This window comes from Lissotriton vulgaris, chromosome 6, assembly GCF_964263255.1.
Source record: "Lissotriton vulgaris chromosome 6, aLisVul1.2, whole genome shotgun sequence".
NCBI lineage: Eukaryota > Metazoa > Chordata > Amphibia > Caudata > Salamandridae > Lissotriton > Lissotriton vulgaris.
In genome coordinates this window covers 1,326,297,531-1,326,323,754 of record NC_141694.1, presented here as the reverse complement: position 1 = coordinate 1,326,323,754, position 26,224 = coordinate 1,326,297,531, and positions in this window count along the sequence as shown.

The window sequence follows — 26,224 nt, the reverse complement described above, 5'->3', positions numbered from 1 at the left end:
CGCCTTAAGTAGGCCGGCGGAAGTGAACAGAAACAGGCGCCACGACCCGCACCAATATGGCGGCGTCAGGCTTCAGTTGCTACACAAATATGGCGCTCCCTCACCACCCCAGAACCGGGCCCGCAAAACAGCGGTGCTTAGGTAATTTGTACGTGCAAGTGAGGGGCCAGGAGTAGCGCTAAGGCAAACAAGGTAGGAGCAATTTGAATTTAAAATACACGAAGAGAAATGCAAGCGCTATAGAAGCAGTATTAAAATCACCGCGTTAGCGCAGAAACGCGCAGTCCTTAAAGCGCAGAGTAAGCAGCCTAACCTTTAGGCACCTATTGCCAGGAGGATTCATCGAACAAGTTCCGCCTTAAGTAGGCCGGCGGAAGTGAACAGAAACAGGCGCCACGACCCGCACCAATATGGCGGCGTCAGGCTTCAGTTGCTACACAAATATGGCGCTCCCTCACCACCCCAGAACCGGGCCCGCAAAACAGCGGTGCTTAGGTAATTTTTACGTGCAAGTGAGGGGCCAGGAGTAGCGCTAAGGCAAACAAGGTAGGAGCAATTTGAATTTAAAATACACGAAGAGAAATGCAAGCGCTATAGAAGCAGTATTAAAATCACCGCGTTAGCGCAGAAACGCGCAGTCCTTAAAGCGCAGAGTAAGCAGCCTAACCTTTAGGCACCTATTGCCAGGAGGATTCGTCGAACAAGTTCCGCCTTAAGTAGGCCGGCGGAAGTGAACAGAAACAGGTGCCACGACCCGCACCAATATGGCGGCGTCAGGCTTCAGTTGCTACACAAATATGGCGCTCCCTCACCACCCCAGAACCGGGCCCGCAAAACAGCGGTGCTTAGGTAATTTTTACGTGCAAGTGAGGGGCCAGGAGTAGCGCTAAGGCAAATAAGGTAGGAGCAATTTGAATTTAAAATACACGAAGAGAAATGCAAGCGCTATAGAAGCAGTATTAAAATCACCGCGTTAGCGCAGAAACGCTCAGTCCTTAAAGCGCAGAGTAAGCAGCCTAACCTTTAGGCACCTATTGCCAGGAGGATTCGTCGAACAAGTTCCGCCTTAAGTAGGCCGGCGGAAGTGAACAGAAACAGGCGCCACGACCCGCACCAATATGGCGGCGTCAGGCTTCAGTTGCTACACAAATATGGCGCTCCCTCACCACCCCAGAACCGGGCCCGCAAAACAGCGGTGCTTAGGTAATTTTTACGTGCAAGTGAGGGGCCAGGAGTAGCGCTAAGGCAAACAAGGTAGGAGCAATTTGAATTTAAAATACACGAAGAGAAATGCAAGCGCTATAGAAGCAGTATTAAAATCACGCGTTAGCGCATAAACGCGCAGTCCTTAAAGCGCAGAGTAAGCAGCCTAACCTTTAGGCACCTATTGCCAGGCAGGTCTCCCTTCCTTTCACTCCCAGCCTCTACCCACCCCTTGACTCTCCCCGAGGTCTCCCTTCATCAGACTCCCCAGCCTCTACCCACCCCTTGACTCTCCCTGAGGTCTCCCTTCCTCTCACTCCCCAGCCTTCACCCACCCCTTGACTCTCCCTGAGGTCTCCCTTCATCGGACTCCCCAGCCTCTACCCACCCCTTGACTCTCCCCGAGGTCTCCCTTCATCGGACTCCCCAGCCTCTCCATTGAGTTCTCCCTTCATCAGACTCCCCTTTTCTCTGTCATCTCCTGATTTCAGTCTTTCCCTTCTGATCTCCCTAGAGTGGCTCAGCTCCTTACGAGGCCCCTCCATTACAGTTCACGTCTTGCGACCGTCACTTAGACCTCGCCTCATTGCTGTGGAAACCTGCACTACTGTCTGGAGGAGAGAGCGGACACTTCCGGTGAGAGAGGCCTTCAGGCCTGCAGCCTCCGCATGGAGAGTCCAGCCCACGCCAACTGAGGGAGGGGTGGGAGGGAGGGGGTGAGGGGCTATCAGCCCAACCTTCATTGCGCACCTGGTGCAGGACAATGCGCCTAATGTCGAAAATATTTATTTTAAACTAAGAATACGAAAACTCCACATTATGGGGCAGATTTATGAAGGCCTTGCGCCGCCGGTGCGTCATTTTTAACATGGGAAAAAGTGACGCACCGGCGGCGCAAGTCCTTCATAAATCTGCCCCTATACATTTATATAAAAGGTCTGCGCCTTCTCAGTAGCAGAGTCCTGTGGATGGAACACCTGTCACGTGCCAGGCCCTCCCCTGTGATGTCACGAGGCCCAGCCTAGCACAAGCAGGGGAATCCTGTGAATGGAACACCTGTGACGTGCCAGGCCCTCCTCTGTGATGTCACGAGGTCCAGGCTAGCGCCAGAAGGGGAATCCTGTGAATGGAACAGCTGTGACGTGCCAGGCCCTCCCCTGTGATGTCACGAGGCACAGCCTAGCACCAGCAGGGGAATCCTGTGAATGGAACAGCTATGACGTGTCAGGCCCTCCCCTGTGATGTCACGAGGCCCAGCCTAGCACCAGCAGGGGAATCCTGTGGATGGAACTCCTGTGATTTGCCAGGCCCTCCCCTGTGATGTCACGAGGTCCAGCCTAGCACAAGCAGGGGAATCCTGCTGAATGGAACACCTGTGACGTGCCAGGCCCTCCTCTGTGATGTCACGAGGTCCAGCCTAGCACCAGCAGGGGAATCCTGTGAATGGAACACCTGTGACGTGCCAGGCCCTCCTCTGTGATGTCACGAGGTCCAGGCTAGCGTCAGAAGGGGAATCCTGTGAATGGAACAGCTGTGACGTGCCAGGCGTTCCTCTGTGATGTCACGAGGTCCAGGCCAGCACCAGCAGGGGAATCTTGTGAATGGAACAGCTGTGACGTGCCAGGCGTTCCTCTGTGATGTCACGAGGTCCAGCCTAGCACCAGCAACAGTATCATGTGGGTGGAACACCTGTGACGTGAAAGGCCCTCCTCTGTGATGTCACGAGGTCCAGCCTAGCACCAGCAGGGGCATCATGTGAATGGAACACCTGTGACGTGCCAGGCCCTCCTCTGTGATGTCACGAGGTCCAGGCTAGCATCAGAAGGGGAATCCAGTGAATGGAACAACTGTGACGTGCCAGGCCCTCCCCTGTGATGTCACGATGTCCAGGCCAGCACCAGCAGGGGAATCCTGTGAATGGAACAGCTGTGACGTGCCAGGCCCTCCCCTGTGATGTCACGAGGTCCAGGCCAGCACCATCACGGGAATCCTGTGGATGGAACACCTGTGACGTGCCAGGCCCTCCACTGTGATGACACAAGATCGAGGCTAAGTGCAGAGGGGAGGCCTCCGCCGCAGCAGAGACAAGGAGAGGCCACTGAAGGGGGAGAAGCTCGGACAGGAGTAGATCGTCTTTGAGGCTCATCGCTGGATAATTTCGTGATTAGTTTTTTTTTAAAAGGTGATTGAGTTAAAGCCGTGTCACGGCTGCCCCACCTCTTACACCGCATGCAGCACTTGTCATCGCCCATAAACCGGTGATGCATGATGACAGGTTGAAGGTCTCTATTGTGACGTGTCCGTGGTATACAAGGCTGGTAACCAGGCAGCCGCGGCATTGCACTCATGAGCACCAGACGGAGACGACCATACCTGGCGGCCGGAGCCGAGGCCCCCGAGAGGCCGAGGGGGCCGGGGCCTCACAGGCTCCAAAAGAACTGGGCGGGGCTGGGTGAAAGGGGCGAGGTGAGTATAGAAATCAAATGAAAACCGAACATGAAACTGAGCTGAAACCAAACTTTAAACTGCCTTGACACTGACTTGATACTGGCTTGATACTGGCTTGATACTGGCTTGATACTGACTTGATACTGGCTTGATACTGACTTGATACTGACTTGATACTGGCTTGAAACTTCCCTTCCCTTTCCCTTTCTCTTTCCCGTTTTTCCCTCTCTACCTTACATTCCTATCTCTCCTCTCATATCCCCTTCTCATCATTTCTTTTAAGTTCCCTTTTCTCCATCACTCTTTAATCCTCTCCCCTTCTGTCACTCTCCTCCCCTTCCCATTCAATCCATTCCGGTCCCATCCTGCACTCTATCTCCTTTTCCATCTCCACCCCTTCCCTTCTCTTCCCCTCCATTCCCTCTCATTCACAGCCTCTTTACCTTCCAATCTGTTCCCATCGCCTCTGCTCATTTTCTGCTCCCCTTCCACTTACCCATCCTTTCTTCCTTATTCTTCCTTCCTTCACCTCCCTTCCTCTACACCATTCTCTCCCCTTTCCCCTCACCCATCCCTTCTTCCATACCCTACCCTTCCCCTCACCTCCCTCTCATTTGTCCTCCCCTCCCTTCCCCATTCCTTTCCCTGCCTTTCTCCTTTTTCTTCTCCGCCTTCTTCCCCTCATTTTTCCTTTCCTTTCATTTCCATTCCCTTCCCCCACCCTTCTCTAACCCATCCCTTCTTTCCCTTTACCCCACTTTCCCACTACCCCCTCTCCCTCCTTGTTCCCCTCCCCTCCCACTTCATTTCCATTACTTTCTTCTTTACCTCTTTAATCCTCTCCCCTTCTGTCACTCCCTCATCCCTTCCATCCCATTCACCGCCTCACCTCCCATCCCATTCTGTTACCCCCACACCCACAACCCCACACAAACACCCCCCATACACACAACCCCACACACACACAACCCCACAAACACAACCCCACACACACAACCCCCCACATACAATCCCCCCACACACAACCCCCTAACACACAACCCCCCTCACACACAGCACACACAACCCCACACACACAACCCCCCACAAAATCCCCCTCACACACAACCCCCCACACACAACCCCCCTACACACACAACCCCACACACTCACACACAACCCCACACACACAACCCCCCAACACACACAACCCCACACACACAACCCCACACACGGACAACCCCCCACACACAACCCCCACACACAACACCCTCCACACACACAACCCCCCCACACACAACCCCCCCACACAACCCCCCACACACAACCCCCCACACACAACCCCACACACTCACATACACAACCCTGCACACACACACCCCACACACATACACCACCCCACACACACAACTCCACATACTAACAACCCACCAAACTCACACAAACAACCCCCCACACACAACCACCCACACACACAACCCCCACACACACAACACCATACAGAAACACAACCCCCCCCACACAACCCCCCACACACAACCCCACACACTCACATACACAACCCTGCACACACACACCCCACACACATACACCACCCCACACACACAACTCCACATACTAACAACCCACCAAACTCACACAAACAACCCCCCACACACAACCACCCACACACACAACCCCCACACACACACCACCATACAGAAACACAACCCCCCCCCCACACACAACCCCCACACACACAACCCAACACACACAACCCCACACACACAATCCCACACACACAACCCCACACACAACCCCACCCACACAACCCCACCCACACAACCCCACACACAACCACACAACCACAAATACAACCCCACACACACAACCCCAAACACAAACACACATACACAACCCCACACACACAACCCCCCACACACATAACCCCCCACACACAACCCAACACACACAACCCTACACCCACAACCCCACACATACAACCCCACACACACAACCCCACACACAACCCCACACACACAACCCCAAACACAACCACACACACAACCACACATGCACAATCACACAACCCCACACACGCACACAGCCCCACACACACAACCCTACACACACAAAACCCCACACACCACACAACCCACACACACAACCCCACACACACACAACCCCCCACACACAACTCCCCACACCCACATCCCAACACACACAACCCCCCCACACAAACCCCCCCACACACACAACCCCCCACATACAAGCCCCCCACACACACAAACCCCACACATACAACCCCATACACAACCCCACCCCACACACACACCCCACACACAACCCCCCCACATACACAACCCCACACACACATACAACCCCAAACAATCACCCCCCCACACACAACCCCCCCACACACACAACCCCACAAACTCACACCCACACACACACAACCCCATAACCACACACACACAACCCCCCACACACCCAAACCACCCCACGCACACACAACCACCCCACACACAACCCCACACACACACACAACCCTCCCACACAACCCCACACACACACACAACCACACACATAATCCCACACAACCAAACACAAACACATAACATACAACCACACAATTCTACAACCACACACAAACACAACCACACACACGCCCACACACACACAACCCTACGCACACACAACCCCACACACCACACAACCCCACACACACACACAATACCCCCACACACACCACACTCACACAACCCGCTACACACACAACCCCACACACAAAGAACCCACCACACACAACCCCACCAACACATAACACAACACATACACAACCCCCCACACACAACACCCCCACACATAACCCCCCCACACACACAACCCCACACACCTCACCTCACACACAACCCCACACACTCACACAACTCCACGCACTCACACACACAACCCACACACATCCTAACACACAAATACACACACAACCCCACACACAACCACAACACCCCCACACACACAACCCCCCGCACACCCAACACACACAACCCACACAACACACACTCACACACAACACCCCCCACACACAACCACCTCACACACACAACCCCATACACACACACACAGCCCCACACACAACCCCCCCCACACAACCCCCCACACACAACCCAACACACACAACCCCACACACACCCACAAACACAACCCCACACACAACCACATACACAACTACACAACCCCACACACAACCACACACACACAACCAACCACACACAACCACACAACCCCCACACACAATCCCACACACACAACCCCACACACCAGACAACCCAACACACACAAAAAAAACCCCACACACAAGCCAACACACACAACCCCCCACTCACACACAACCCCTCACTCACACACAACCCCCCACACACAACCCAACACACACAACCCCACACACACCCACAAACAACCCCACACACAACCCCACACACACAACTCACCACACACAACCACATACACAACTACACAACCCCACACACAACCACACACACACAACCAACCACACACAACCACACAACCCCCACACACAATCCCACACACACAACCCCACACACCAAACAACCCAACACACACAACCCCACACACACAAACAACCCCACACACACAAGCCAACACACACAACCCCCCACTCACACACAACCCCTCACTCACACACAACCCCCCCCCACACACAAACCCCCACACACAACTGCCCCCACACACAAGCCCCCCACACACAACCCTACACACACAAAAAACCCACACACAACCCCACACATACAACCCCACCCACAAACACAAACCCCCACACACACAACCCCAAACACACACAACCCCCATACACACAACCCTCCACACACACACAACCTCACACTACCCCCCACACACACAACCCCCTACACACCCCAACACACAAACCCAAGCACTTGCACACACAACACCCCCCACACAACCACCCCACACACACAACCACATACACACACACACACAACCCCACACACACAACCCACCACACACAACCACACACAACCCCACACACAACCACACAACCCCCCACACACAACCCCACACACACAAACCCACACACCATACAACCCAACACACACAACCCCACACACATACAACCATACACACACAACCCCCCACTCACAACCCCCACACAGACACAACCCCCCGCACACACAACCCCCCACACAAAACAACCCCCCACACACAAGCCCCCCCACACACAACCCCACACACACAAAAACCACACACACACTAAAACCCCCCACACACAACCCCACACATACAATCCACCAACAAACACAACCCCACACACAAACAACCCCACACACAACCCCAAACACAAACAACCCCAACACACACAACCCCAGTACACACACAACCCTCCACACACACAACCCCACATTTACACAAACAACCCCACACACACAACCCCCATACACCCAAAACCCCGACACACAACCACACACACACACATCCCCCACACACAACTTCCCCAGACAGACACACACACACCCCAACACACAAACCCACATACTCACACAACCCCACACACTCACACACAATCCCACACGCACAACCCCACACACACAACCCCACACACACACAACCCCCACACACACACAACCCCCACACACAACCCCACAAACTCACACCCACGCACACACAACCCCATAACCACACACACAACCCCATACACACACAAACGCCCCACACACAACCCCACACACACAACCCCACACATACAACCCCCCACACACAGCCCCCCACATACAACCCCACACACAACCCCCCCACACACACAACCCCCCACACACAACCACACACATAACCCCACACAACCACATGCAAGCACACAACCACACACACCCCCACATACACAAAACCCCCACACACACCCCCACTCACAACCCCCACACACAACCTCCCCCACACACAACCCCCTGCACACAAACCCCCCACACACAAAACCCCTCACACACAACCCCCTCCACACACACACAACCCCACACACAACCCAACACACAACCACACACAACCCCCCACACCCAACCACACAAACAACCACACAACCCCACACTAAACCACATGCACAACCACACACAACCAACCACACACAACCACACAACCCCCAACACACACAACCCCACACACACAACCCCCCACATACACACACAACCCCCCCCCACACACATAAACCCCACACACACAAGCCCCCCACACACAACCCCCCCACACACAAACCATAAACACAACCCCGCACACACTACCCCACACATACAACCCCACCCACACACACACAACCCCACACACAACCCCCCCACACACACAACCCTCCCACACACAAACCCACACACTCACACCCACACACACACCACCCCATAACCACAAAAAACAATCCCCCCCACACACAGCACCAGACACACCACCCCCCACACACAACCCCCCCACACACACAACCCCACACACACCCACAAACCACACACACATAACCCCACACAGCCACACACACAATCACACACACCACACACAAACACCCACCCACACAACCACACGCACCCGCCCACACACACAACCCCACACACCACACAACCCCCCTGACACACAACCCCACACACATTCCCACACACACAACCCCCCCCACACAACCCCCCACACACAACCCCCCCCACACACAACCACACACACACACAACCCCCCCCACACACACACAAACCCCCCACACACCCCTCCCCACACGCAAGCCCCCACACACACAACTCCCCACACACAACCCTCCCACACACAACCACTCACACTCACACACATGACCCCACACACAACCCCCACACACACACAACCCCCCACACACACACAACCCCACACTCACACACAACCCCACACTGTTAGAACCGGGACCCTGGCCGGCCAAGACTCGCGTCGAGGTCAGTCAGGGATCGCCAGTTCTAAGTGTCAGGGCAAGGGAGTCACACACCAAGGCAACCCCTACTCGCCCTCTAGGTAACGTGGCGCGAGCAGTCAAGGCTAAACTTGGAGGCGATGTAAGTTAAGTATTTGCGCACGCACCCCAGCAACAACACCCAAGGCCCACCACAAAGAAACACTCCACACAAGGTTATGTAAAAATAGCCTTTGTATTATAAAAATATACATCAGATAAAACACACATCTTATTACCCGGTGCCAACAGACACGGGCGGAATTTACAAGGGATATTTGTACAGGACAGGGCCACTTGGACCACTGTCAAGGGTATCAGCACTTTTAGAAATAATTACTGTAGCACAAAAATATAACAGTAGAGCATACAACCAGTAATCACTGGTAACAGGACCTCTCTAGCACCACCTGTACTAGGGAGAAAACAACCACCTACATGTCACAATACCTATAGGGGTGCAAGGATAAAACACATGATGTATCAACATTCAGAGGTGTAAAGGCACATGACGCATAATCAATACATTCAGCGGTGCAGAGTCAATAACCATTACCCCATACTCACAAGTCACCACCTGTGACTGTCCCGGTGTCCCAATGTCAGGGCCTAAACGTGGCAGTTGTCCACTAAGTGCTGGACAACTGGAGCAGGGAAAGTTCACACAAAGTTGGAGCCTCTCTGGGCTCAAAGAACCACCACTGTGGCACTGGTGAGCCTCTCTCAGGCTCTTAAACAAGAAAGGGTGCTGCTGAGCCTCTCAGGGCTCCAGCAACACAAGGTGCAGCCTCGCTGGGCTGTGGGGTCCCTCTCTCTGGGGACCCAAGGCAAAGACAAATGCCCGGCAAGAGCCTCGCAGGCTCACGGACGAAACGGCCCCTCAGAGCCTCTCTGGCTCGTCAACAGTGATGTGGGCGTCCGGCCCCTCACGGGGGACCCTCGACCACGTGGGGCGCTTCGGGGGGGAGTCCCCACCTCTGGGGGACTCGGGGAACAAAGGTGTATCCTGGTGGAGCGGCCCGCTGTCACGTGGGGCCGCTCGAGTAGAGGCAGAAGGGGGGGGGAAGAGGGTGCGCGACCTCGCGCCTCTCTCCCCGGGCCGGGTTTCACTCACCGGCTGCTGGGCTCCTCCCTCCGGACGGCGGCTCCTGCACGAGAGCTCCCGCTCCTCGGGGGCTCTCTCCACACCTCTCCTCTGGGGCCTCGAAGGTCCAGGACTCTTCCTGGGCGGCGGGGCTCCTCTTCTCTCGTCCCGGGGCTCTCCTCTCCTCTCGGGGAGCCTCGGGGACCCGGCAAGCAGCTTCTCCGCTGCGAGGGGCGGGACTTCCGGGTTGCTGGTCTCGGGCCGCGCTGCAATTGGTCAGCCGGCCCAGTGCTTCCGGGTCGCCGCGGGCAGCGCGGCGGCTCGCTTCCTAGGCAGGCAGGCGGCTTCCCAGGATCCGAGGAGTGGGCTCCCTCGTGAATCCAATAAATCACGGACCTGGGCAATGCCGGGTGGGCACCGGCCTTCACGAACAAAGCGCTCCCAAGCGCTATAAAGGCCAGTAAGGCGCTCCCAGCGCTAAGGTGGCAAATAAAGCGCTACGAAGCGCTGGGTCACCACAGAGCGCTCTCAAGCGCCAAAAAGGCAATACAAAGCGCTCCCAGGCGCTGGGGGTAAAATCCAGCGTTTCCAAGCGCTAGGCAGGCGATCTCAGCGCTCCTAGCGCTGAAGGGCAGAGAGCAGCGCTCTCAGGCTGCAGGCAGGCGTCCTCAGTGCTCCCCAGCACTGGAGGACAGGACAGGGCTCCAGCAGGGCTGGAGGCAGGCAGGGGGGGCAAGGCTGGGCCAGAGCCAGCACACTGGGTCTCCAGGCAGGGAGACTCCCCAAGTGGCGGTCCTTCTGGCCCCAGCAGCGGCCAAAGCCCCCTCTGGCAGGATTCCAAAAGAAGAACATTTTCAGTGGGGACACAGCCCCTTCTTATACCAACAAATCCTTTGTTACAATGTGCAGGGTGGGGGGGAAACCAGTCGCAGCTGGTTCTGGAGCACTCTTGATGGCCCAACCACCCATTCCTTTCACTGGGGAGGCTAGGGTCATTAGACACACCACAGGGGGGCGGAGCCAGCATTGTGTGGGGAAAACCCAGCCCATCCAGGACCCAGGTACACTCCTCCCACACATCCCTCATGCTAATCTCCCACTCACCACCGGGCAGACCCATCCAGACTTCCTGGAGCCTGGCATGCCAGCCAGCTCCAGCCAATCACGCTCCAGCACCCTCACTGCACACATATCTCAATGTCCAGAAGTAGCACTTCCCAACTAGACACAAACATGCCGCAGACACCATCTTGCAGCATTCACTCTCACGAGTTTATACATACTAAACTCGAGCCTGTACTCCCCACGCATCAGGAACTACCAGGGACACACACCTTCCCCATGCATTCCTATGGGAGGGCAGGCCAGCCATACTACATGCGCGCACTTTCACTCTGGGGCCCAGGGAAAAGTGCGCAGAGACCCAAAAATCACTGACACAGGGTCACAAATAAGGCAAAAAGTCTAGGGGTGAACCTGCCCTGCGGGCCAAGTCCAACACAACCCCCTTCCAGCCAAAACGCAGGGGAGAACAATCACCACCGTGATGGACTTCCCTGCTTGGGGCGATAGAACACGGACGCAGGCCCGCCACTGCCGGGACACCCTCCTGTTCTATGCCACGGTGAACCCCTAGGGTTCCTTCTAAAGCTACTGTAAGGACCAACTGGGCTACCCCACTGGTACTCCTCAGCTGTCCGCGGCCAGGACCAGGCCCTGGGCCACCCAGGTGCCACCGGTCCTTGTCAATTCGCAGAGCGGGGGGTAGTAACCCCTGGCACATAGTACCCATTCTCCACTCTCCCTGTCTGCAAGACAGGACTAGACTGCCACTGGTTCACCAGCCTTTGGTCTACAACCTCAGGCGGACCAGGAGTCTCAGGGAAGGCTCTCCTCCCCTTACCTCGTCTTCCAGGGTTCCTCCTCCTCCTGCGAGGGGTACCCTTACAACGCCACTCCAACCCAGGGTTTAACCCCTCAGGTTGCACCGGGGTCAGAGGTGGGCTTTCCCACCCTCTGCACCCCCTTCCAGAGGTCTGCCCTCTCCCAACTGGAGAAGTTCCCCTGGAAGAACCGGTCAGGACACTGCTTACAGTCGTCCTACCCTTCAGGTCAGGCCGAACCTGCACCTGGCCTCCCAACCTCCGGTCTAAAACCTTTGGTGGAATAATTGCCTGGCACTCCAGGACTTCTGGGGACTCACACGCAATCCCCCTGAGGCTGACACATGACCCATGTGTCGTGTGACTGTCTGTCTGGCGCAGATCTCCCGCCTCCTGTCCACCTGACAGTGCGCAAAGATCCCCCAGACCAGAAGTGGCGCCACCCGGGTCCACCCAAGAAGATCTAGCCCAACTGGCTAGTCTCTGGTCCACTGGTGCATCCACTGGGAAACTCATCCCCCAATCACTCCTCACGCTGGACTCCTGTACCCTCCCCACCGGAGCGGTACTGCCAGCCTCTAGAACCACAGGAGCTCTGGTTACAGACGCTCCAGGTCCTCTACTCACTGGGAGATCCTCCTCAAATGTACTACCAGGACAGCCTAGGTCCCTAACCTGGTGTTCCCTCAAGAAACCACCCAAGTTCTGAGACAGGGCTTCGGGCCTCTGGGGGCTCTCAGCCACCCACTGACTCCTGCTCCACTGAGCCAGGTAGTCAGCCCCTCCACCTCTCTCACTATACTGGGACCTAGCTGGGCTACACTGAGCCTCTTCTACCACGCTGGGCTGGAAGATACCTGTACCACTACTGTTGGACTCACTCTCCAATGACTCTACAGAACCTCTGGCACTCTCCCAGCGCTCTGCTTCTTCTGCAAGGGTGTCCGGATCAGTCAACCCACATTCCAACAGGTGTAGGCGCAACTCTGGCAAACAACTACTAAGCACCTGCTCTCTTAGAACCAGATCAAATAGTTTGTCAAACTCAGATTCCATGTGAACCTCTAACCATTCAGCCAGTGCACCTTGACATTCATCCACAAACTCCCCCCAAGACTGGTGAGACAGTTTCCTACTGCCCCTGAATCTCAACCTATACTCCTCCTCTGGGGAAACAGGTACCAGACTCTGGGAACTGGGAGTGGGATTTCCTGCACTGAGATTCAAATAGCTGCCACCACTGGACTCAACCCTCCCTGGGGGATCCAGAAAATTATGACTGCAGTCAGGGGATAACCTACACTCTAGGGCTATCTTCTCCCTGGCCAAGGCCCTCTCAGCCTCTGCAGTCCGCTCATTCACACCCAGCTGCGCCATCTCTCTGGCATACTCTAACCTGAGCTTCTCCATGGCCAGCTGGTGCTCCCTCTCTTCTCTCCTATCCACCCACTCCTCTGGGGACAGGGAAAGGGATGGGGTGCTACATCTGACACTGGACCCAGCAAGGGACTCCCTATCTAGGGGGTACTCGCTCTCTGCTGGCGCCCATCCACTGTCAAACTCACTCTCCACATCAGACTCTTCAGGGCTCCCCTCAGACCCACCACCCTCATGGTGTGCGGTCCGGGCCCTCTCCCTCTCACTGTGCTCACGCTCCCAGTCACTCTTCTGCCACAGGATCATGTTATCCCTAAGCTTGGACTGGGTGTCTGACTCACTCACTGGGATGTCTCTCTCCTTACATAACCGTACCAACTCATGCACACTGTACTTAAACAGGCCACAAAGGTTAAAAGGAGATTCCATCTTGACAGGATGCTCACAGACACATGCAACACAAGGGACCTAGCAATCTGAAGTAAAAGTACACAATTCCAAAACTTCCACTCTCCTTAAAAAAGAACTCACTCATGCGTCCAGGGAAACACACCATTCATCCACACACACCCTCCCCTCGGATCGGTAAGGCAGTTTCTACCACCCCTGACTTCTCAACCTGACCACATGTGACACAGGTACCAAACTCTGGAAGCAGGGCGGGGGACAAATGTACTGAACACAATTATCAAATGGCACTCTTCAGGAGAAGCAATAATGGAACTTCACCAAAAACACAATAATCCCCAACAATGTGGTCATCTAAAATGCAGAGCTTTGTAGTGGCCGGTTGCTACTGTGGTACAACGCAAACACAAATCCTTATCCTCACCGCTTGCCGCCAATGTTAGAACCGGGACCCTGGCCGGCCAAGACTCGCGTCGAGGTCAGTCAGGGATCGCCAGTTCTAAGTGTCAGGGCAAGGGAGTCACACACCAAGGCAACCCCTACTCGCCCTCTAGGTAACGTGGCGCGAGCAGTCAAGGCTAAACTTGGAGGCGATGTAAGTTAAGTATTTGCGCACGCACCCCAGCAACAACACCCAAGGCCCACCACAAAGAAACACTCCACACAAGGTTATGTAAAAATAGCCTTTGTATTATAAAAATATACATCAGATAAAACACACATCTTATTACCCGGTGCCAACAGACACGGGCGGAATTTACAAGGGATATTTGTACAGGACAGGGCCACTTGGACCACTGTCAAGGGTATCAGCACTTTTAGAAATAATTACTGTAGCACAAAAATATAACAGTAGAGCATACAACCAGTAATCACTGGTAACAGGACCTCTCTAGCACCACCTGTACTAGGGAGAAAACAACCACCTACATGTCACAATACCTATAGGGGTGCAAGGATAAAACACATGATGTATCAACATTCAGAGGTGTAAAGGCACATGACGCATAATCAATACATTCAGCGGTGCAGAGTCAATAACCATTACCCCATACTCACAAGTCACCACCTGTGACTGTCCCGGTGTCCCAATGTCAGGGCCTAAACGTGGCAGTTGTCCACTAAGTGCTGGACAACTGGAGCAGGGAAAGTTCACACAAAGTTGGAGCCTCTCTGGGCTCAAAGAACCACCACTGTGGCACTGGTGAGCCTCTCTCAGGCTCTTAAACAAGAAAGGGTGCTGCTGAGCCTCTCAGGGCTCCAGCAACACAAGGTGCAGCCTCGCTGGGCTGTGGGGTCCCTCTCTCTGGGGACCCAAGGCAAAGACAAATGCCCGGCAAGAGCCTCGCAGGCTCACGGACGAAACGGCCCCTCAGAGCCTCTCTGGCTCGTCAACAGTGATGTGGGCGTCCGGCCCCTCACGGGGGACCCTCGACCACGTGGGGCGCTTCGGGGGGGAGTCCCCACCTCTGGGGGACTCGGGGAACAAAGGTGTATCCTGGTGGAGCGGCCCGCTGTCACGTGGGGCCGCTCGAGTAGAGGCAGAAGGGGGGGGGAAGAGGGTGCGCGACCTCGCGCCTCTCTCCCCGGGCCGGGTTTCACTCACCGGCTGCTGGGCTCCTCCCTCCGGACGGCGGCTCCTGCACGAGAGCTCCCGCTCCTCGGGGGCTCTCTCCACACCTCTCCTCTGGGGCCTCGAAGGTCCAGGACTCTTCCTGGGCGGCGGGGCTCCTCTTCTCTCGTCCCGGGGCTCTCCTCTCCTCTCGGGGAGCCTCGGGGACCCGGCAAGCAGCTTCTCCGCTGCGAGGGGCGGGACTTCCGGGTTGCTGGTCTCGGGCCGCGCTGCAATTGGTCAGCCGGCCCAGTGCTTCCGGGTCGCCGCGGGCAGCGCGGCGGCTCGCTTCCTAGGCAGGCAGGCGGCTTCCCAGGATCCGAGGAGTGGGCTCCCTCGTGAATCCAATAAATCACGGACCTGGGCAATGCCGGGTGGGCACCGGCCTTCACGAACAAAGCGCTCCCAAGCGCTATAAAGGCCAGTAAGGCGCTCCCAGCGCTAAGGTGGCAAATAAAGCGCTACGAAGCGCTGGGTCACCACAGAGCGCTCTCAAGCGCCAAAAAGGCAATACAAAGCGCTCCCAGGCGCTGGGGGTAAAATCCAGCGTTTCCAAGCGCTAGGCAGGCGATCTCAGCGCTCCTAGCGCTGAAGGGCAGAGAGCAGCGCTCTCAGGCTGCAGGCAGGCGTCCTCAGTGCTCCCCAGCACTGGAGGACAGGACAGGGCTCCAGCAGGGCTGGAGGCAGGCAGGGGGGGCAAGGCTGGGCCAGAGCCAGCACACTGGGTCTCCAGGCAGGGAGACTCCCCAAGTGGCGGTCCTTCTGGCCCCAGCAGCGGCCAAAGCCCCCTCTGGCAGGATTCCAAAAGAAGAACATTTTCAGTGGGGACACAGCCCCTTCTTATACCAACAAATCCTTTGTTACAATGTGCAGGGTGGGGGGGAAACCAGTCGCAGCTGGTTCTGGAGCACTCTTGATGGCCCAACCACCCATTCCTTTCACTGGGGAGGCTAGGGTCATTAGACACACCACAGGGGGGCGGAGCCAGCATTGTGTGGGGAAAACCCAGCCCATCCAGGACCCAGGTACACTCCTCCCACACATCCCTCATGCTAATCTCCCACTCACCACCGGGCAGACCCATCCAGACTTCCTGGAGCCTGGCATGCCAGCCAGCTCCAGCCAATCACGCTCCAGCACCCTCACTGCACACATATCTCAATGTCCAGAAGTAGCACTTCCCAACTAGACACAAACATGCCGCAGACACCATCTTGCAGCATTCACTCTCACGAGTTTATACATACTAAACTCGAGCCTGTACTCCCCACGCATCAGGAACTACCAGGGACACACACCTTCCCCATGCATTCCTATGGGAGGGCAGGCCAGCCATACTACATGCGCGCACTTTCACTCTGGGGCCCAGGGAAAAGTGCGCAGAGACCCAAAAATCACTGACACAGGGTCACAAATAAGGCAAAAAGTCTAGGGGTGAACCTGCCCTGCGGGCCAAGTCCAACACACACATACACACCCACACACACAGCACCCCACACACACAACCCCACACACCCCACACAAAACCACACACAGAACCCCCCACACCCCAACACACAACCCCACACACATACATACTCACTCAACCTCCCCACACACAACCCTCCTACATACACAACCCCCACACACACAAACACGCAACCAGACACACAACCACATACAAACACACAACCAACCACACACACCACACAACCCCCCCACACATACAAAACCCTGCACACCACACACCACAGACACAACCCCGAACACACACAACCCCCCACACACACAACCCCCACACACAAAACCACACACACAACCCCATACACACACAACCCCCACACAGACACAACCCCCCACACATATGCCCACCCCACACACCCACCTTATGCACACCCAACCCCACACACAACCCCAAACACACACCCACACACACAACCACAACCTCACACACACACAACCCCATAACACCACAACCCCCCACACACACAACCCCCACACATGCAACCCCACACACAACCCCCCCACACACACACAGCCCCACACAACCTGACACAAACACACAACCAGATACAACCACACAACCCCCCACAGACACAACCCCACACACACCCACACACACAACCCTACAAACACACAACCCAACACACCACACAACACCCCCACACACTACCCCATACACATAACCCCACACACACAACCACATTCAAACACACAACAACCCAACACCCCCCACACACAACCCCCCACACACTACACCCCCACACACAACCCCCCACATACACAACCTCACAACCACACACACAACCCGACACACAACCACATACACTTTTTCTTTCCACAACACTCACAGTCTCTCAGACACTCTCACAGACTCTCCAGATACTCTCACAGACTCTCTCAAAGACACACTCTCAGACACTGTCTCACACGCACACTCAAAGACACTCTCCCACAGACACTGTCTCACAGACAGTCTCACAGACACTCTCTCAAAGACACACTCCTTCACAGACACTCTCTCACAGAAACTCAGACTCACAGACACTCACAGACATTCTCTCGACACACAGACTCTCTCACAGACTCTCACATACGCTCTCACATACACTCTCAGACACTCTCTCACAAGCACACTCTCAGACACACTATCACAAGCACACTCTCATAGACACACCGTCTCTGAAACTCTTTCACAGACTCTCACAGACACTCTCTCAGACTCACAGACACTGTCTCACAGACACTCAAATTCTCTCGAGACTCTCACAGACACTCACTCTCTCCCAGACTCTCTCACAGACTCTCACAGATATTCTCACAGACTCTCACAGCCACTCTCTCACAGACTCACATACACTCTCACAGATACAATCACAGACACTCTCACAGATACTCTCTCACAGACTCTCATAGTTCTTCACAGACACTCTCACAGACACTCTCACAGACACTGTCTCACTCTCTCTCACAGACAGGCTCTCACAGACACTCTCTCACAAGCACACTCCGACAGGCACACTCTCTCACAAGCACTCTCACAGACACACTCTCACAGACACTCTCAGACCATCACAGACACTCTCTCAGACTCACAGACACTCATAAATTCTCTTGACACTCCCACAGATACTCTCTCACAGACTCTCACAGACACTCTCTCAGACACTCACAGTCTCACAAACACTCTCTCACAGACACTCACACTCTCACAGACACTCTCACAGACACTCTCTCACAGACACTCACAGACACTCTCACAGACACTCTCACAGACACTCTCTCACAGACAGACTCACAGACATTCTCTCACAGATACTCTCTCACAGATACTTTATCACAGACACACTCTCACAAGTACACTCTCAGAGAAACACTCTCTCACAAGCACTCTCAGTGACACACTCTCACAGACACTGTCTCACCCTCTCTCACAGATACTCTCTCACAGACACTCTCACAAGCACACTCTCACAGACAAACTCCCTCACAAGCACACTCTCAAAGACACACACTCTCACAGATTCTCACAGACACTCCCACAGACACTCTCACAGACTCTCATAGACACTCTCACAGACACTATCACAGACACTCCCTCACAGACTCTGAGTCTCTCTCACAGACACTCTCACAGACTTTCACAGTCTCTCACAGACACTCTCAGAGACACTCTCTCACAGACACTCACAGACACTCTCTCACAGATACTGTCTCACAGACTCTCACAGACACTCTCTCACAGTCTCACAGACACTCTCTCACAGACACTCTCTCACAGACACTCTCTCATAGTCTCTCACAGACACTCTCACAGACACTCTCTCACAGACACTGTCTCACACTCTCTCATAGTCTCTCACAGACACTCTCACAGAATATCACAGACACTCTCACAGACAGACTCACTGACATTCTCTCACAGATACTCTCTCACAGATACTTTCTCACAGACACTCTCTCACAAGCACTCTCAGAGACACACTCTCGGAGACAATCTCTCACATACACTCTCACAGACTCTCAGACACTCTCACACTGTCTCACAGACACTCTCACAGACTCTCACAGACACTGTCACAGACACTCTCTCACAGACACTCTCACAGATACTGTCTCACAGACACTCTCTCACAGACTCTCACAGACACTCTCTCAGACACTCTCACAGACTCTATCAGACTCTCTCTGACACTCTCTCACAGGCTCTATCATAGTCTTTCACATACACTCTCACAGATACTCTCTCACAGACTCTCACAGACACTCTCTCAAAGAAACTGTCTCACACTCTCTCACAGACAGACTCTCACTGACACTCTCACAGACACTCCCTCACAGACTCTCACAGCCACTCTCACAGACACCCTCACAGACTCTCTCACAGAAACTCTCGCAGACATTCTCAGTCTCAGAGACACTCTCTCACAGACTCTCTCACAGACACTCTCTCACAGACACTCTCTCACAGACACTCTCTCAAAGACACTCTGTCAGACTCTCACAGACATTCTCTGGACACTCAGACACTCTCTCACAAACCTCACACTCTCAGACATTCTCTCACAGACTCAAAAAGCTTCAGAGACACAGACACTCTCACAGACATTCACTCACACTCTCACATACACTCTCCCACAGACACTCTCACAGAGACTCTCTCACAGACACTCTCTCACAGATACTGTCTCACAGACACTCTCTCACAGACTCTCACAGACACTCTCTCAGACACTCTCTCACAGTCTCACGGACTCTCACAGACACTCTAACAGACTCTCTCACAGACATTCTCCATCTCAGAGACACTCTCTCACAGACACTCTCTCACAGACACTCTCACAGACACTCTCTCACAGACACTCTCTCAAAGACACTCTCTCAGACTCTCACAGACATTCTCTGGACACTCTCAGACACTCTCTCACAAACCTTCTCACACTCGCAGACTCTCAGACATTCTCTCACAGACTCAAAAAGTTTCAGAGACACAGACATTCTCACAGACATTCCCTCACACTCTCACATACACTCTCCCACAGACACTCTCACAGAGACTCTCTCACAGACACTCTCTCACAGATACTGTCTCACAGACACTCTCTCACAGGCTCTCACAGACACTCTCTCAGACACTCTCACAGTCTCACGGACACTCTCACAGACACTCTCTCACAGACACTTTCAGACACTCTCTCACAGACTCTCTCATAGTCTCTCACAGACAATCTCTCACAGACACTCTCAGACTCTCACAGACACTCTCTCGCATTGTCTCAAACTCTCTCACAGACACTCTCTCACGAACAATCTCTCACACTCTCATAGAGAGTATCTGTCTCACAGACCCTCACAGAAATTCTCTCGACACTCTAACAGACTCTCACAGACACTCTCACACTCTCACAGATACTCTCTATTTGAGTGTCTGTGAGAGTCTGTTAGAGTGTCGAGAGAATTTCTGTGAGGGTCTGTGAGACAGTGACTGTGAGTCTGGGAGAGTGTCTGTAAGAGTCTGAGAGAGTGTCTGAGAGCCTGTAAGAGTGTCTGTGAGATAGTGTGTCTGTTAGAGTTTGCTTGTGAGAGAGTGTGTCTGTGAGAGTGTGTCCGTGAGAGTCTGTGAGAGAGTGTGTGAGAGAGAGTGTCTGTGAGAGACTATGAGAGAGACTGAGTGTCTGAGAGTCTTTGAGAGAGTGTCTGTGAGAGAGTGTCTGTGAGAGAGTGTCTGTGAGAGAGTGTCTGTGAGGGAGTGTCTGTGAGGGAGTGTCTGTGAGAGTCTGTGAGAGTCTGTGTGGAAGTGTCTGTGAGTGTCTGTGATAGAGTGTATGTGCGAGAGTGTCTGTGAGAGTCTTTGAGAGTGTCTGTGAGTGTCTGTGAGCATCTGTGAGAGAGTGTCTGAGAGTCTGTGAGAGAGTGTCGGAGAGTCTGTGAGCGTGTCTGTGAGAGTGTCTCTGAGAGAGTGTGTCTTTGAGAGTGTGCTTGTGAGAGTGTGTCTGTGAGAGTGTGCGTTTGAGAAAGTGTCTGTGAGAGAGTATCTGTGAGAGTCTGTCTGTGAGAGAGTGTGAGACAGTGTCTGTGAGAGTCAATGGGCCCGATTCACAGAATGAACTTACTACTTTTGGCATTCACAGAATGCACTTACTACTTTTGGTATTCACAGAATGAACTTACTCATTTCGGTATTCACAGAAGTTAGGACTACTAACTTTAGGACTCCTAAATGCCTTCTGTGAATACCGAAAGTCTTAAAATTAGGATTTTTCTCAATTTAGTAGTAGTTAAGTTAGGACTCCTAACTTCAGGATGCCTAAATGCCTTCTGTGAATACCGAAAGTCTAAAAATTAGGATTTTTCTCTATTTAATAGTAGTAAAGTTAGGACTACTAACTTTAGGACGCCTAAATGCCTTCTGTGAATACCAAAAGTCTTAAAATTACGATTTTTCTCAATTTAGTAGTAGTAAAGTTAGGACTACTAACTTTAGGATGCCTAAATGCCTTCGTGAATACCGAAAGTCTTAAAATTACGATTTTTCTCAATTTAGTAGTAGTAAAGTTAGTAGTCCTAACTTTACTACTACTAAATTGAGAAAAATCCTAATTTTAAGACTTTCGGTATTCACAGAAGGCATTTAGGAGTCCTTAAGTTAGTAGTCCTAACTTCTTTTAATACCGAAATGAGTAAGTTCATTCTGTGAATACCGAAATGAGTAAGTTCATTCTGTGAATACCAAAAGTAGTAAGTGCATTCTGTGAATGCTAAAAGTAGTAAGTTCATTCTGTGAATCGGGCCCTGTGAGTGAGGGTGTGAGAGAGTGTCTGTGAGAGAGTGTCTGTGAGAGATTATGAGAGAGTCTGTGAGAGACTATGAGAGTCTGTGAGAGAGTGTCTGAGATTGTCTGTGAGAGAGTGTCTGTGAGAGAGTGTCTGTGAGAGTGTGCTTGTGAGAGAGTGTCTGTGAGAGACTGTCTGTGAGAGAATTTGAGACAGTGTCTGTGAGAGAGTGTCTGTGGGAGTCTGTGAGAGAGTGTGTGAGAGAGTGTCTGTGAGAGAGTGTCTGAGAGAATGTGAGAGTCTGCCTGTGAGAGTGAGACAGTGTATGTGAGAGTCTGTGAGAGAGTGTCTGTGAGAGAGTGTCTGTGAGAGACTATGAAAGAGTCTGTGAGAGAGCGTCTGAGTGTCTGTGAGAGATTGTCTGAGAGAGAGGGTCTATGAGAGTGCCTGTGAGACTGTGAGAGAGTGTCAGAGAGTGTCTGTGAGAGTCTGTGAGAGAGTGTCAGTGAGACAGTACCTGTGAGAGTGTCTATGAGAGTGTCTGTGACAGTGTGTGTGAGAGAGTATGTGAGAGAGTGTCTGAGAGTCTGTGAGAGTGTCTGTGAGTGTCGAGAGAATGTCTGTGAGAGTCTGAGTGTGAGGGAGTGCCTATGAGTGTCTGTGAGAGAGTGTCTGTGAGAGAGTGTCTGTGAGAATGTCTGTGAGAGAGTGTCTGTGAGAGAGTATTCTGTGAGAGAGTGTCTGTGAGAGACTGTCTGTGAGAGTGTCTGTGAGTGTTTGTTAGGGAATGTCTGTGAGAGTCTGAGAGAGTTCCTGTTTGAGAGTGTCTGTGAGAGTGTGAGAGTGTCTGTGAGAGTTAATGAGAGTGTAGAGAGAATTTCTGTGAGTGTCTGTGAGACAGTGTCTGTGAGTCTGAGAGTGTTTGTGAGAATCTGTGAGAGAGTGTAGGTGAGAGTGTCTGAGTGTCTGTGAGAGAATGTCTGTGAGGGAGTGTGTCTGTGAGTGTGTGCTTGTGAGAGAGTGTGTCTGTGAGAGTGTGCTTGTGAGAGAGTGTCTGTGAGAGAGTATCTGCGAGAGAGTATCTGTGAGAGAGTGTCTGTGAGAGTCTGTCTGTGAAAGAGCGTGAGACAGTGTCTGTTAGAGTGTGAGAGTGTCTGTGAGAGTCTGTGAGAGTATAGAGAGAATTTCTGTGAGAATCTGTGAGAGAGTGTCTGTGAGTCTGAGAGTGTCTGTGAGAATCTGTGAGAGAGTGACTGTGAGAGTCTGTGAGAGTGTGTCTGAGAGGCTGTGAGAGTGTCTGTGAGAGATTGTCTGTGAGAGAGTGTGTCTGTGATAATGTGCTTGTGAGAGAGTGTGCCTGTGAGAGTGTGCTTGTGAGACAGTGTCTGTGAGAATCTGTGAGAGAGTGTCTGTGAGTCCGAGAGAGTGTCTGTGAGAATCTGTGAGAGTGACTGTGAGAGTCTGTGAGAGAGTGTCTGAGAGTCTGTGAGAGTGTCTGTGAGAGAGTGTCTGTGAGAGAGTGTGTCTGCGAGAGTGTGCTTGTGAGAGAGTGTGTCTGTGAGAGAGTGTGGCTGTGAGAGTGTGCTTGTGAGAGAGTGTCTTTGATAGAGTGTCTGTGAGAGAGTGTCTGTGAGAGTGTCTGTGAGACGGTGAGAGACATTCTCTCAGAAACTCTCTCAAAGACACTCTCTCACAGACACTCTATCACAGACACTCTCTCACACACTCTCTCACAGACTTTCACAGACACTCTCTCACAGTCACTGTCTCACACTCTCTCACAGTCTCTCACAGATACTCTCTCACAGACACTCTCACAAGCACACTCTCACAGACACTCTCAGACACTCTCATAGTCTCTCACAGACTCTCTCATAGTCTCACACTCTCTCACAGACAGACTCTCACAGATACTCTCTCACAGACACTTTCTCACAAGCACACTCTCACAGACACTCTCACAGACACTGTCTCACAGACACTCTCACAGACTCTCGTAGTCTCTCACAGACTCTCTCATAGTCTCTCACAGACACCTTCTCACAGACACTCTCTCACAGACTCACACTCTCTCACAGACACTGTCTCACACTCTCTCACAGATAAACTCTCACAGATAATCTCTCACAGACACTTTCTCACAAGCACACTCTCAAAGACACACTATCACAGACACTCTCTCACAGACACTCTCACAGACTCTCAGACACTCTCTCACAGACTGTCACAGACTCTCACAGACACTCTCTTAGACTCACAGACACTCTCAAAGACTCTCACAGACACTCTCTCACATACACTCTCACAGACTCTCAGACACTCTCTCACAGACTGTCACAGACTCACACAGTCATTCTCTTAGACTCACAGACACTCTCACAGACACTCTCAAAGTCTCTCACAGACACTCTCTCACATACACTCTATCACGGACAGACACTCCCACACAGACTCACAGACTCTCACAGACTCTCTCACAGACACTCTCTCACAGACACTCTATCAAAGACACTCTCTCATAGACTCTCTCAGACACTCTCTCACAGTCTCTCTCATAGTCTCTCACACACACTCTCTCACACTCTGTGTCTGTGAGAGACTGTCTGTGAGAGAGTGTGTCTGTGAGAGTGTGCTTGTGAGAGAGTGTGGCTGTGAGAGAGTATCTGTGAGAGTATCTGTGAGAGAGTGTCTGTGAGAGTCTGTCTGTGAGAGTGTGAGACATTGTCTGTTAGAGTGTGAGAGAGTGTCTGTGAGAGAGTGTCTTTGATAGAGTGTCTGTGAGAGAGTGTCTGTGAGATGGTGAGAGACATTCTCTCAGAAACTCTCTCACAGACACTCTCTCACAGACTTTCTCATAGTCTCTCACAGACACTCTATCGCAGACACTCTCTCACACACACTCTCACAGACACTCTCTCACACCCAGTCTCTCACAGATACTCTCTCACAGACACTCTCACAAGCACACTCTCACAGACACGCTCCCACAGACACTCTCAGACACTCTCTCACAGACCCTCATAGTCTCTCTCATAGTCTCTCACAGACACCTTCTCACAGACACTCTCTCACACACTCTCACAGACTCACAGACACTCTCTCACAGACAGTCTCACACTCCCTCACAGACAGACTCTCACAGATACTCTCTCACAAACACTTTCTCACAAGCACACTCTCAAAGACACACTATCACAGACACTCTCTCACAGACACTCTCACAGACTCCAAGACACTCTCTCACAGACTCTCACAGACACTCTCTTAGACTCACAGACACTCTCTCACAGACAGTCACAGACACTCTCAAAGACTCTCACAGACACTCTCTCACATACACTCTATCATGGACACTCACAGACACTCCCACACAGACTCACAGACTCTCACAGACACTCTCACACTCTCACAGATACTCTCTATGAGAGTCTGTGAGGGAGTGTCTGTTAGAGTCTGTCTGTGAGAGTCTGTCTGTGAGAGAGTATGAGACAATGTCTGTGAGAGAGTGTCTGAGAGTCTGTGAGA